We start from the raw sequence: 12087 nt of genomic DNA, 5'->3' as shown, positions 1-12087 counted from the left end.
GTTTTCTTTCCCGGGCCGGTAAACAATGTCGTAACTGTAGCAAGCTAGGTCTATCCGCCATCTCATAATTTTTTCATTCTTAATTTTCCCGTTATTTTTCCCATCAAACATGAATGCCACGGATCGTTGGTCCGTAACGAGCGTGAAGTGGTTTCCCAGTAAATAATGTCTCCATTTCCGCAGCGCTTCGACGATGGCATATGCTTCCTTCTCTATCGCTGAGTGTCTCTGCTCGCTTCTAGAGAGAGTTCTCGAGAAGAACGCGACCGGCCGCCCAGACTGATTAAGTGTAGCAGCTATCGCGTGATCTGAAGCGTCGGTTTCCACCACGAAGGGCACCGAGCTGTCGATCGATAAAACCACGGACTTACTGATATCATCCTTGAGGTTGTGGAAAGCTCTTACAACAGCGGCATCTGGTGGAAAGTTTTTGCAATGCACTAGGGGATGTATTTTCTCGGAGTATTGCGAAATCCATCTCGCATAGTAAGCGAACATGCCGATCACCCGGCGCATTGTCTGCAAGTCCTGAGGTGGTGGAAGCTCACGGAGCGGGCGCAATCGTTCAGGATCAGGCTTAATTGTGCCGTCGGCTATTGTGTAGCCGAGAAGGTCAATTGACCTTGCCGAGAATACGCATTTCTCGTAGTTGAGAGTCAGATTATATTTTCTAGCAATGCTCAAGAATCTGTCCAGATTCCTATCATGTTCCCCCTGATCCCTACCGCACACTGTGACATTATCCACGTAAACAAAAGTGTCTTTGAGGTTTTCATCTGAGATGATGTCGTCCATAACCCGTTGGAAGCAAGCTACCCCATTCGTGACACTGAAAGGTATTCTCCTGAATTGGTAGAGGCGCCTCCCTGCCTGGAATGCGGTGTAAGGTTTGTCTTCCTCTCGGATGGGAATTTGATGATAGGCGCTTCGCAAGTCGATGGTGCTGAATACCTTATAATTGGCCACGCGTTCGACCATCTCGTCTATGCGCGGCAGGGGGTAGGCATCGAGTTGGGTAAAGCGATTGACCGTTTGGGAATAATCGACAACCATTCGTTTCTTATGGTTCTGACTGCTGGTTACTAACACCTGTGCGCGCCATGGCGAATCGCTCGGTTCTATAATTCCTTCTTCCAGTAATCGCTTGGTTTCTGAGGTGATGAAATTCATATAAGCAGTGGTATATCGCCGCGATTTAATCGCTATCGGTTTGCAGACCGGCGACAAGTTAGCGAACAGCTGGGGGGACGTCACCTCCGCGGTGGTCAACGCATTTAAAATTAGACGAGGCTTGCTTCCTCCAAAGGGTATTTCGACGCTCGTGTGCTGCTTGAGGACATTATGACCCAGAATTACGTCTGCGCACAAATCACGAAGCACCAGTACCCTTACATCCCGATGCGTGTACCCTTTTACGTCCAATTCAACATTGCAGTACCCTCGTACACGGGATTGTAGTGAGGTGGCGGCCATGCATACCGTATTGTCAGTCGGGTGGATTATCCATTTCCTGCCCTTCACTAGCGAGCTGTTGACGAAACTTTCAGAGCTACCGGTATCAATCAGTGCCTCAGCCATATGCCCGTTAATTCGTACGTTGATGATAGCCTTGGATAGATTCCCCGGGGAGGCTGCAGTTAATTTATTTTGCGAGTAGAGAGCCGCAGAAGTGGGTTTATTTCTCCTTAGAGTAGATTTACATACCCTGGCATAATGCCCTTTCTTGTCGCAATTCATGCATGTGGCATCTCTGGCGGGACATTTTTGACGAGGGTGCCTTTTGTACCCACAAAAGAAGCATTTACCAACCGGAGCAGTTGCTGAGGAGTTTGACGTGGCCTGGGTATCCGGCTCCTCGGGTGTTTCTCCATCCCCTATGTCTGGCTGTGTCTGTGCCAGTGGGGTTCCCATCGTAGCAGCATTCATTAGCAGCATCGGTGTCCCAAATGACTCAGATTGCTGCTGAGCCGTATCCATCGCTCGAGCCTGATCGACTACCTTGTCAAGAGTGGGTTGCGCTTTCTCTAGTAAGCATTGCCGTATGTGGGCTGATCTGAGTCCTTGGATGAATGCCTCCCGGGTGGCTTCCTTTCGGTGTTCCTCGGCGCTTACGGCCCGGAAGCTGCAGTCTTTTCCCAGCTGATTCAGAGCTTGCAGGAACTGATCGATTGTCTCCCCGGCTGCTTGCTTGCGTGTGTTGAGAAGATGTCGTATGTATACCTCGTTCTTGGGCTTCACGTAGAGCGCTTGCAGCACCTCGATCGCTGCTTCGTAAGTGTCGCACTCCGAGAAGAGCCTGTACACGCTGGGCGAGACATGATTCATGAGAGCGGCGAATTTGTCAGCTCCCTCCTCGATGATGGTCAGATAGTGTGAGAAGGAACAGAACCAATGCGACCATTTCATTTCTGCGTCAGTCGCGTTTGGGTCTGCGTCGAACCTCTCTGGTTTGTAGATCTTGTCCATCGTTGGTTGAGAGAGCCGAGAAAACCAAAGTCATGTCCCTCAATTCACCTCAATTCACCACAGGGGTGACGCTGAACAGCGGTCATGCACCTGGTCCATGTGCCTTTTCCACAACTTGCCATCATCAGTGTTAACCGTACAATTTTCCGGTCCCAGCACGGCAGACACCGTCCCTGGAACCCATTTACTACTGCAGAAATAGTCCCGGACCATCACCCGCTGCCCCACCGCCACCCGGCGCATCGGCGCCACGCGCGCCCCCGCTCCCGCCCCTGGCACCGACCGCCCTGGTCGCAGCAAATCCAGTCGAGACCTTAACACACGTCCATAAAGACGCATGGCTGGGGCCTCGCCCGTCGTGAGGTGAACCGCATTTCTATAGAGTAGCAAAAAAAACATCAACAACTGTTTGCATAGAAGCACTGCCCCCACGCCGCAATGCCCATTTCAGCATTTTAACAAATGCCTCCGCCTGGCCATTCGTGGCGGGATGGTACGGCGCAGATCGCAGATGTTTTATACCATTCTGTCACATGAACTCACTGAAAATAGTGGCCATGAATTGGGGGCCATTATCAGACACCAAAATCTCAGGAAGGCCTTTGTTAGGAAAATTCGACCGTAGCTTTTCAACCGTAGCGACCGCTGAAGTACATTGCATGACTACCACTTCGGGCCATTTGGAGTAAGCATCAATGACAATCAAAAACATTTTCCCTTGAAACGGTCCCGCAAAGTCCACGTGCACCCTTTGCCAAGCTCTGTCGGGAACGGGCCATAAACTCGATGTGCGCCGCGGGTTATCAGCGTCCGATTGACACGTAGTGCAATGCCGCACCATCTGCTCAAAGGTGAACCGCCGTCCCAACAGGTACTGATGAAACTTCCGCACCTCACGACGAGGCTGAGAGCTTCGCGCTCGATCTGGGCATACTCCCGCTCTGCCGCGGACAAGGCTCGGGAAGCAAAACAAATGGGACGCTCGGAGCTATCGTCCATCCGGTGGGAGAGCACCGCTCCGACCCCGTATGCGGAGCTGTCACACGCTAACAAGAGCCGGATGTCCCCATTTCGCTTCAGCACCGTTACTACCGGGGTGGCCCAGTTCGAATAAGGCACCTGCTCGATCACTCCACAGGCCTCCAGCCTGTCCAGCTCACCCTTGACCTTGTCCTGCAGGGCATATGGAACCGGTCTCAGTTTACAAAATCGAGGAGTCACCCCCTCCCTCAAGAACAGTTTCGCTTGCATGCCTTCGAGCTTCCCAAGGCCGTCGCCAAACAAGCCTTCATGTCCTTGAAGCACCTTCTCCAACCGATCTTCTAATCGGCTTGGAACGGCTTGTACAATGTGAAGGGCCGTCCAGTCTAGCCAAATGCAAGCCAACCAACTCCGGCCCAGGAGAGCCGGTCCAGACCCCATACTACATACAACTTGAGCGCGGCGTTCTGACCCTGGTAGCGTACAGATATGTTGGCCATCCCCACCGGCGTGATCCTTTCGCTGGTGTACATATATAGTGCGAGGTCTGACTCTATAAGTTTAAGACTGGAGTCTACGAGTGGCTTGCTCACCTATGATCGACAACGCGGCTCCAGTATCAACTTGGAACACGATCGGAGTTTTATTCACCTCGATCTCCACCGTCATAGGCCGTGCCGTCGCAGGCCCAATCAGAAAAAGGCTCATCATTGGCTGCAGGTCTTGCCCTGGCCCACCGGGGTTGCACTCCCAGTCGCTGGGATCATTCCACACCCCGCTAGTCATGACCTTTATGGTGGGCAATGCCACTCGACACACACGTTTCAGGTGGCCCACCTTGTGACAATGGAAACACACTGTTTTAATACGGGCACACACTCGTGCCACGAAATCCGCGATGCGCTCTCCCGGACCCTTCGCGAGGTGATCGAACTGGTATCGCGCCAGTTGCGCGAGTCGCCAAACATGAGGGCGAGTGTGCATACAGCGCGGAGCATACAGCGCGAATGTGCTGTATGAGGGCGCCAGTTGCGCGACGGAAACTCCGCCCCTCATACAGCACATCATTCGTCTCGTGGACCCTCACGATACGCTGTCCTTCGACGGGACCAGGAACCCAAATCTATTCAACGTGTGAGCTTCTTCTTTCTCTATTTCTGTTCCCGACACCGTTGTGTGCTCCAGACCGAGCTGGGCAACATGGCTGTGCATATAAATCCTATGTCCGTCCGAGTTGCCCTAAAACAATCATGCATAAATCATCATTTTTATTATCACTATCATTATAACAGGTATTCAAATGATGCTCCGAGGAGCCCATCCATTTATTATGTATGCAACGTACAGTGTTCAAAGCCAAAACAGCATACAGAGTTTATCGAACAGGGAGAAAATCCGAGCCTTGATTAATTTGACTCCCACAACTTAACCACAGCACGAGTACTGTAGGGAATTTTCACACATCATCTCCAAGCTGTCTGCTGAAGTGGTTTTAATTATTTAATTTCCTATCGAGTTCACACACAAGCGAACACACACACACACACACACACACACACACACACACACACACACACACACACACACACACACACACACACACAATTTGGTAAAAACACTCTCAATGACATTCGCCCAGCACTATGAATTAGCAGCACATGCAGTCAGTCATCATCGTCCTTCTTCTGGATTTGGTGTGCGCATTTCACCTCCTCCAAAGTCTTCACATTTATGATGACGACCAATCATTATCTCTATACAAACATACAAGTTGTTCCACACATACAAGTTCCAGGTTGGAACACTCAACTTTCGTCTAACACAAAACTCAACCTTTCCAACCACATTGTATTCACAAATACGTCCAAACAGGTAACTCTACAAACATTAAAACACATCTATTTCCCACTTAGCCATTCTCCTAGCTCATTAACCTTGTGTTTTCCGTTGGTTCAAGATTCCCTCTGAACCTTATCGCTTACGTCCTGTCTCAGCTTGTGACTCCGTCAGCCACACTGCTAGCGCTCTCCAGTGTTTTCCGCTTTCACCGATAACTTTAAGTGTTGTTCCTTTGGGTAACTCTATATTCCTTCCCATTTTTCGTTGTTAACTTATCGACAGCCTGATAGCTTTGAAACATTTCTCCTTTTAGTACACGGAACCTGGGGTCCCGTTCTGATCGACAGCCTTTAAGCCTTCTTCCAGGACTTTAACCTATCTGTGTTTCACACAACTCAGAAAACGGGATTCGAACCTATTTTCTCCTTATTTCACGTGGATATTTCTTATTCTCTTCATACAACAACCTTATTTCCCATGGCCCCACACAATGCCACAGAATACAAGACTTCAACTCGTTTCTCCTTATTTCACTTGGATATCCTTATCCTCCACCCTTCCCGGTTACAAAATACAGCCTGACAGCCCATTGTGGTCCTTCAATAAAACCGCATTTGACTCTCCTCAAATGCTTACCGTTATCAGTTCGTCACGTCAGCAGACCCTGGAGCTGCGTTCAAAGGAACTCTAGGTGTACAGTGATTACCTAACTAGGGCTATCCTTTTGCAGGTGCCCGACGTGTTGCGCACCACGTACCGATGAGCTGAGACCCTTGTAAACGCTGTACACCAAGCGGCGCTCCTCTGGTCCACAGCTTCAGAGTCCGTGAGGTCCCGTCTGGGGTGCCAACTGTGAAGACTCTGTTCTCCGGCCCGGCATCACTTCCGGTTCCGGTTTTGGAGCAGCGAGAGGTCTCCTTCGGGGCTCCCTGCTGACGTTCTCAAAGCTAAGTTTCCGGTTGTTATTTGTCCCGTTTTAACTGTTTAATTTTCTCACCTACATGTTACTGTGTGTTGCTAGTTCGGTTTTGTTTCAAAAATCGTGCTATTTTGTGAGTATTTTTGTCAACGTTCTTACCTGTGCTTGAGGCCTAGGCATAGGCTTGAGGCCTACCGGTTCCACTCGGTGTTCGATCGGTTTTTTTTTGTTTGTTTGTTTGTTTTTTCTCCCCATTACCTTCAATTTCTATCCTCCCCATTACCTTCAAATTTGATCCTCCCCACTTTCCAAACATCCCCCATTCTCCCAACCAATCTCTTTCTTATCTCAAAAAAATAAATAAATAAATAAATAAATAAATAAATAATAATAATAATAATAATAAAATAAAAAAATACCCTACAACAACAACAACACGCTCACCTTCTCCCGATTCTGCTTCTTCTTCTTCCTCTAAACTTCCTCCTCGTCTTCTTCCTCGATTTTTTTTTTTACACATCCATGACCTAATCTGTTGAACTCTCTCATACATTAATATTAACAACAACAGCAAAAAAAAAAAAAAAAAAAATATATATATATATATATATATATATATATATATATATATATATATATATATATATATATATACATATACATATACATATACATATACATATACATATACATATACATATACATATACATATACATATACCCAACAACAACAACAACAACACGCTCACCTTCTCCCGATTCTGCTTCTTCTTCTTCCTCTTAACTTCCTCCTTGTCTTCTTCCTCGATTTTTTTTTTTTTACAATTCCATGACCTAATCTGTTGAACTCTCTCATACATTATTTTTAACAACAAAAACGATCTTATAATGCTTCATCTTCCTCTCTCACACATCTGGTACTCTTTACTGTTTCACAATGCACTACTCTTCTGCTATTTTAACAGACTGCTCTCATTTCGACCTCTCCTTCATTCCTTGCCTAAAAAATCCAACTATTACAGCGCTTCTTCTCTCCATGCTCTGAATTCGCCTTCATTGCATCCATCAAGAATTGTGTGAAATCGCATCTCTGACCTAGAACTTTTAAAAACCACAGTTTGCCATGGATGCTCGCTTTCCATCAACCATTCTTTTTTTCCAACTTCAGTGCCAACTCACCCCCCTCACCCCTCACTCTCACTAGGAAAGCAACCATCCCCCTCTGCTCCCTCCAAGCCTCCCGCTCACCTCGCTCAAAAATTCCCCCCTCACCTTTCTCCCACCTGTCATCCCCCTCACTCTACCTTCTCAAAGTTGCCCCCCTCTCATCCACCAACCTGCCTCCCTCCACTGCCCTCTCACCTCCATCTCTTCACTCCACCTCCTCAAATCCTCAACTGCCTTCTTCCTTGTCTCTTGTGCCCCCTCTCCCCCAGCACCACAGAGCCTTTTCTCCTCCTCATTCGGCCCCCTCCCCTCGCTATTCTGCAATACCCCACACTCTTTCAGCAACCCTCCTTGCCTCCCCCCCCTCGTCCCTTGTCCTACCCTCCCCCTCCCCCTCCACCTCCTGCACCCAAAGCCTCCTCCCCTACCTCTTCATTAAAAGTGTGGAGCTCAAATATCCGGGGCCTTCGCTCAAACCTTTCAGATCTTTCCATACAGGTTGCCACTGACAAACCAGACATTAGCTGCCTAACAGAAACTTTCCTCTCCCAAGACGTGTCTGACTCCCAAGTATCTCTCCCTGGTTACTCCCTCTTACGGTATGACAGACCTGAGCCTCGCCCTGGTGGAGGTGTTGCTCTCTTCATCAAAGACTCTATTCCTCACTCTCCATGCACTGCTCTCACTCCCCCACACCCCCAGGAATACCTCTGGCTTCGGCTTCCCTTCCATTCCCACCTCATGTTTATATGTGTACTGTACCGTCCACCGAACAGTGATGACTCCATCTACACCTCACTATCCGAAAACATGGACCATCTTCTATCTTCTCATCCAAACTCTCTCTTCCTCTTATGTGGTGACTTCAATTGTCATCACGCCAGTTGGCTAGGTATGGGTACCTCTCTCACCTGCCATGGCACCTCAGCAAAAGCTTTCTGCGACTCATTGGGACTGACTCAATCGGTCAACTTCCCGACCCGGATCTCAACCAATGGTACTCCATCTCTTCTGGATCTGATTTTGACAAATTTCCCTGACAATATCTGCTGCTCTTCCTTCGCTCCAATTGGTTCTTCTGACCACGTCCTTGTCAAAGTGGACATCTCTCTGGCTGTTATCAGAGAACCACCTCACCGCCGTCGAGTCTGGCATTTCACCCAAGCCGACTGGCAGGTCTCCGAGCAGCCATCAAACTTACAGACTGGTCTCCGATCACTACTTTCTCAAACATCAACTCATCCTGGGAATTCTTTCAAAGAAACTTGCTCTCCCTCATGCACAGATTTATCCCCTCTCGTGTTCAGTTGTCTTACCCTTCCTCCCGCCCTTGGTTTACTGAAGCTTGTGGCGAGGCAGTTGTCCTGAAACAACTTGCCTTTGCCTCATGGAAAGCAAACCCAACTGAGGGCAATCTCAGTTCCTTCCACAAAGCTCGGAACAAGTGTGTATCTACCCTCAGGAGAGCCAGAAAACAACATCTTTCTCATCTCAAGTCTGAACTCTCAAATCTCTCTCCCTCCTCAAAATCCTGGTGGCGTTTAATCAAATCTGTTTCTGGTGTATGTTCCCCCTCCATCCCCTCCCTTACCTCAAATGGCCGCACTGCTGATTCCACACGTGATAAAGCTGAATGTCTAAACTCGGTGTTTGCAGCTAAATCTTGTGTCCTAAACCCATCACTATCTCTACCCACTTTACCCAGTTGCACCCAACTGTCCCTGGACTCTGTATCCTTTTCTCCTGACAAGGTGGAGAGCTTGCTTTCAAACCTCGAGTCAGATTCTGCAACCGGTCCAGACGGCATCAGCCCACGTGTCCTCAAAGCCTGCTCTTCTGCTCTTGCTCACCCACTCTCTGTTCTATTCACCCTCTCATTTGCCCAAGGTCATCTGCCATCTGCTTGGAAATCTGCTAACATCACTGCCCTGCATAAAAAAGGTGCAAAAACAGATCCCTGTAACTACAGACCAATCAGCCTTCTCCCAATCATCAGCAAGGTGATGGAATCCATCATCGCTTCGGACATGAAATCCTTCCTCTTCTCCAATGGCTTGATTTCCAATCATCATTTTGGTTTCAGACCAGGTCACTCTACCCTGGATATGCTGCTTCTGCTCTCCCATCAATGGATGGAGGTCCTCAATGCCAGACAGGAAATCCGAGCCGTATCCCTGGACATATCACGTGCTTTTGACACAGTCTGGCACCCTGCCCTACTCACCAAACTCTTCCCATGGTATTCAAGGACATCTCCACTCATGGCTCGCAGACTTCCTCTCCTGTCGCAGTCAACGTGTGGCCCTAAATGGAGTTCTTTCATCCCCTCTTCCTGTGCAGGCTGGAGTTCCTCAAGGCAGCGTTCTGGGCCCTGTTCTTTTTCTGGTTTTCATCAATGATCTCTCGGACTCTCTGGAAAATCCTCTATTTCTCTTTGCCGACGACTCCACCCTCTGCCGTACCACCTGTCATCCCTCAGACCGGCAAGCAGCAGCTTCTTCGCTCACTGCAGATCTGGATAAAATCACAAACTGGTCCAACACGTGGAACATGTCTTTCAATCCAGACAAATCTCACACTCACTATGTCTCTTCAAAAGGACCGTTTAGAAAAACCCCCATCCACTTTCTCAACAATCTTCTGGAAGAAGTCTTTTCTTTCAAACTTCTGGGTCTCACTATCTGCCATGACCTTTCCTGGGAAAGACACATTTCCAACCTCGCCTCAAAAGCCAGTCGCCGACTGGGAATCCTCCGTCATGCAAAGTCCTTCCTCGGCCCTCTTGAGCTCCTGACCACTCACAAAGCTTTTGTCCATAGCCTGATGGAGTACTGCTCTCCCCTCTGGGCTGGTGCTCCTGCCTCCCACCTTTCTCGGCTTCACGCTGTCGAAACCAGGGCATTTAAGATCATCGGCATCTCCCGCAATGAAGCTGAGTCTTTGGGCCTCTCACTCAATCACCGCAGGTTGGTCGGTGATCTTTCTGTCTTCTACCGATTCCTCTCCAGCCTTGCCCACCCTGCTCTCTCTGCGATTTGTCCCCACCACATTTCCACAGGGCGCTCAAGGTCCGCCAACAACCCCCTTCTGGTAAAACTACCAAAATCACGAATCACTGCTCATCTTCACTCTTTCATTCCTCTTTTTTCCCGCCTTTGGAATAAACTTCCTCACTCTATTCTTTCACATTCTTCCCTCCAGGCTTTCAAAACAGCTGTTCACCACCACCTCTTATCTTCCCCCATCCAAATCCCCGATCTTTTCTACCCCCAATAATCCACCCAAGCCCACTTCTTTCAATTCTCCTGCTTCCCTTCCTGAAAGTCCCTGTAATGTCCATCTTCTCTTCGCCATGTTCCCCGTCCCATCCCCATCCCTCTCCCTTCCACAGTTCACCTAATGTGTCTGTTCCCCACTGTTTTGTCCCTTCCACTCCCGCCCCTCTTGCCTCATGCCTCCTTGCTGTGAGTTGTGTGTTAGCTCTCATACGAGCCTCGACCAAGGTATACAAAAAAAAAAAAATTCCTGCCCGAACTTACAGGGGGCACTGCATCAGCAACACAACAGCAATCTTGAGCAGTCATGCAAACCAACAGCAACACGCTGCACATGAGTTGTGACAAAGATCGAGGGGATGTGGGATAAATATTGTTTTCTTCATTTCAATAAAATGTTGCGATCGACCCAAGACCCCGAGAGATAAAATGGAACTACCTTGGGTGAACAAATCCATCTGGAGCTTTCCAGTGGGAAAATGATCATTTATCATTTCTTGGAGTACCACTGAAGCTGTGCCCTTTCACCAGTACAATGGTACGCCTTTCACGAACCTCAGAAGGATGACAGACTCAGTCAAACCCACCTGGTGTCGATTCAGCAGACAACAGGGCTTGAACTCAGGACCCCGGGATCCCAAGCCAACCACTCTAACCACTAAGCCAACACCAGGCTTAATTGTTCACCTGATAAGGATGAGCTGCAACAATCCTACAATTTTAAGGTAGTAGGTTGTAGACAGCAACCGCCCAGGGTGGTACGACCGTTCTGACTTGGGAGCGTTAAAGTGGTGCCCGAAACCATCTTATACTCTGTGTGTCAGCATTGCTGGTCTTACTTTCTGTCTCACTCAAGCTATAGTTACCAGGCTAGCCTTAATCTCTCTTTCTTGCAAACAGACATTTACTTTTCATCATACATTTCTCTTACTCACTCATTTTCCCTCCTCACTTTATTCTCTCTTTTCTTACCGTTCTATTCATGCAGTTCTTTTATTTTAGGCTTGGCCTCGATGAGGACTATTCAGTCCGTGACTGTAACCTTCAACATTAAAAAAAAATCTACATTCATGAACATTTCATAGGAAGAGTGTCCCTGTGGTTTGTTCCACAATAAAACTCTTCCTTCACTTTTCAAGGAAACTTCACATCTTACTGGAGATAAACATGATAATGATGATGGAGAGAAGATATTTTCTCATCAAATCAGGTTTGTAAAGGTGAACAGTAAACTTAAATTTGAACAAGATTTAACAAGACACATCATGATACATTATATCTGAATCAAAGTACTTCAACTACCGACGTAATAATGTCGTAATTTACAAAACATTACACAACACTAAGAATAAAGTTTGAAAAGAATATTTTTTTCTAAAAATCCTAAGGCCCATGGAAGAGCTGTTACACATAAATCATGTACTCTCATGCAGACAGAAA

The 12087-nt window shown here is 48.0% G+C and overlaps 1 protein-coding gene across 3 annotated transcripts in view; it reads right to left on the bottom strand.

The window, feature by feature from the left end:
- The window catches only part of LOC147010472 (uncharacterized), an 83511-nt gene that overhangs the window by 49364 nt on the left and 22060 nt on the right, over positions 1 to 12087 (bottom strand). The gene's annotated exons all lie outside the window — the stretch shown is intronic.

Source organism: Eptatretus burgeri, chromosome 16 (genome assembly GCF_056783735.1).
Source record: "Eptatretus burgeri isolate ZD-2024b chromosome 16, Ebu_testis_v1, whole genome shotgun sequence".
Taxonomy (NCBI): domain Eukaryota; kingdom Metazoa; phylum Chordata; class Myxini; order Myxiniformes; family Myxinidae; genus Eptatretus; species Eptatretus burgeri.
Note: the sequence above shows the minus strand (reverse complement) of the source record. Positions and strands in the feature narration are given on the sequence as shown.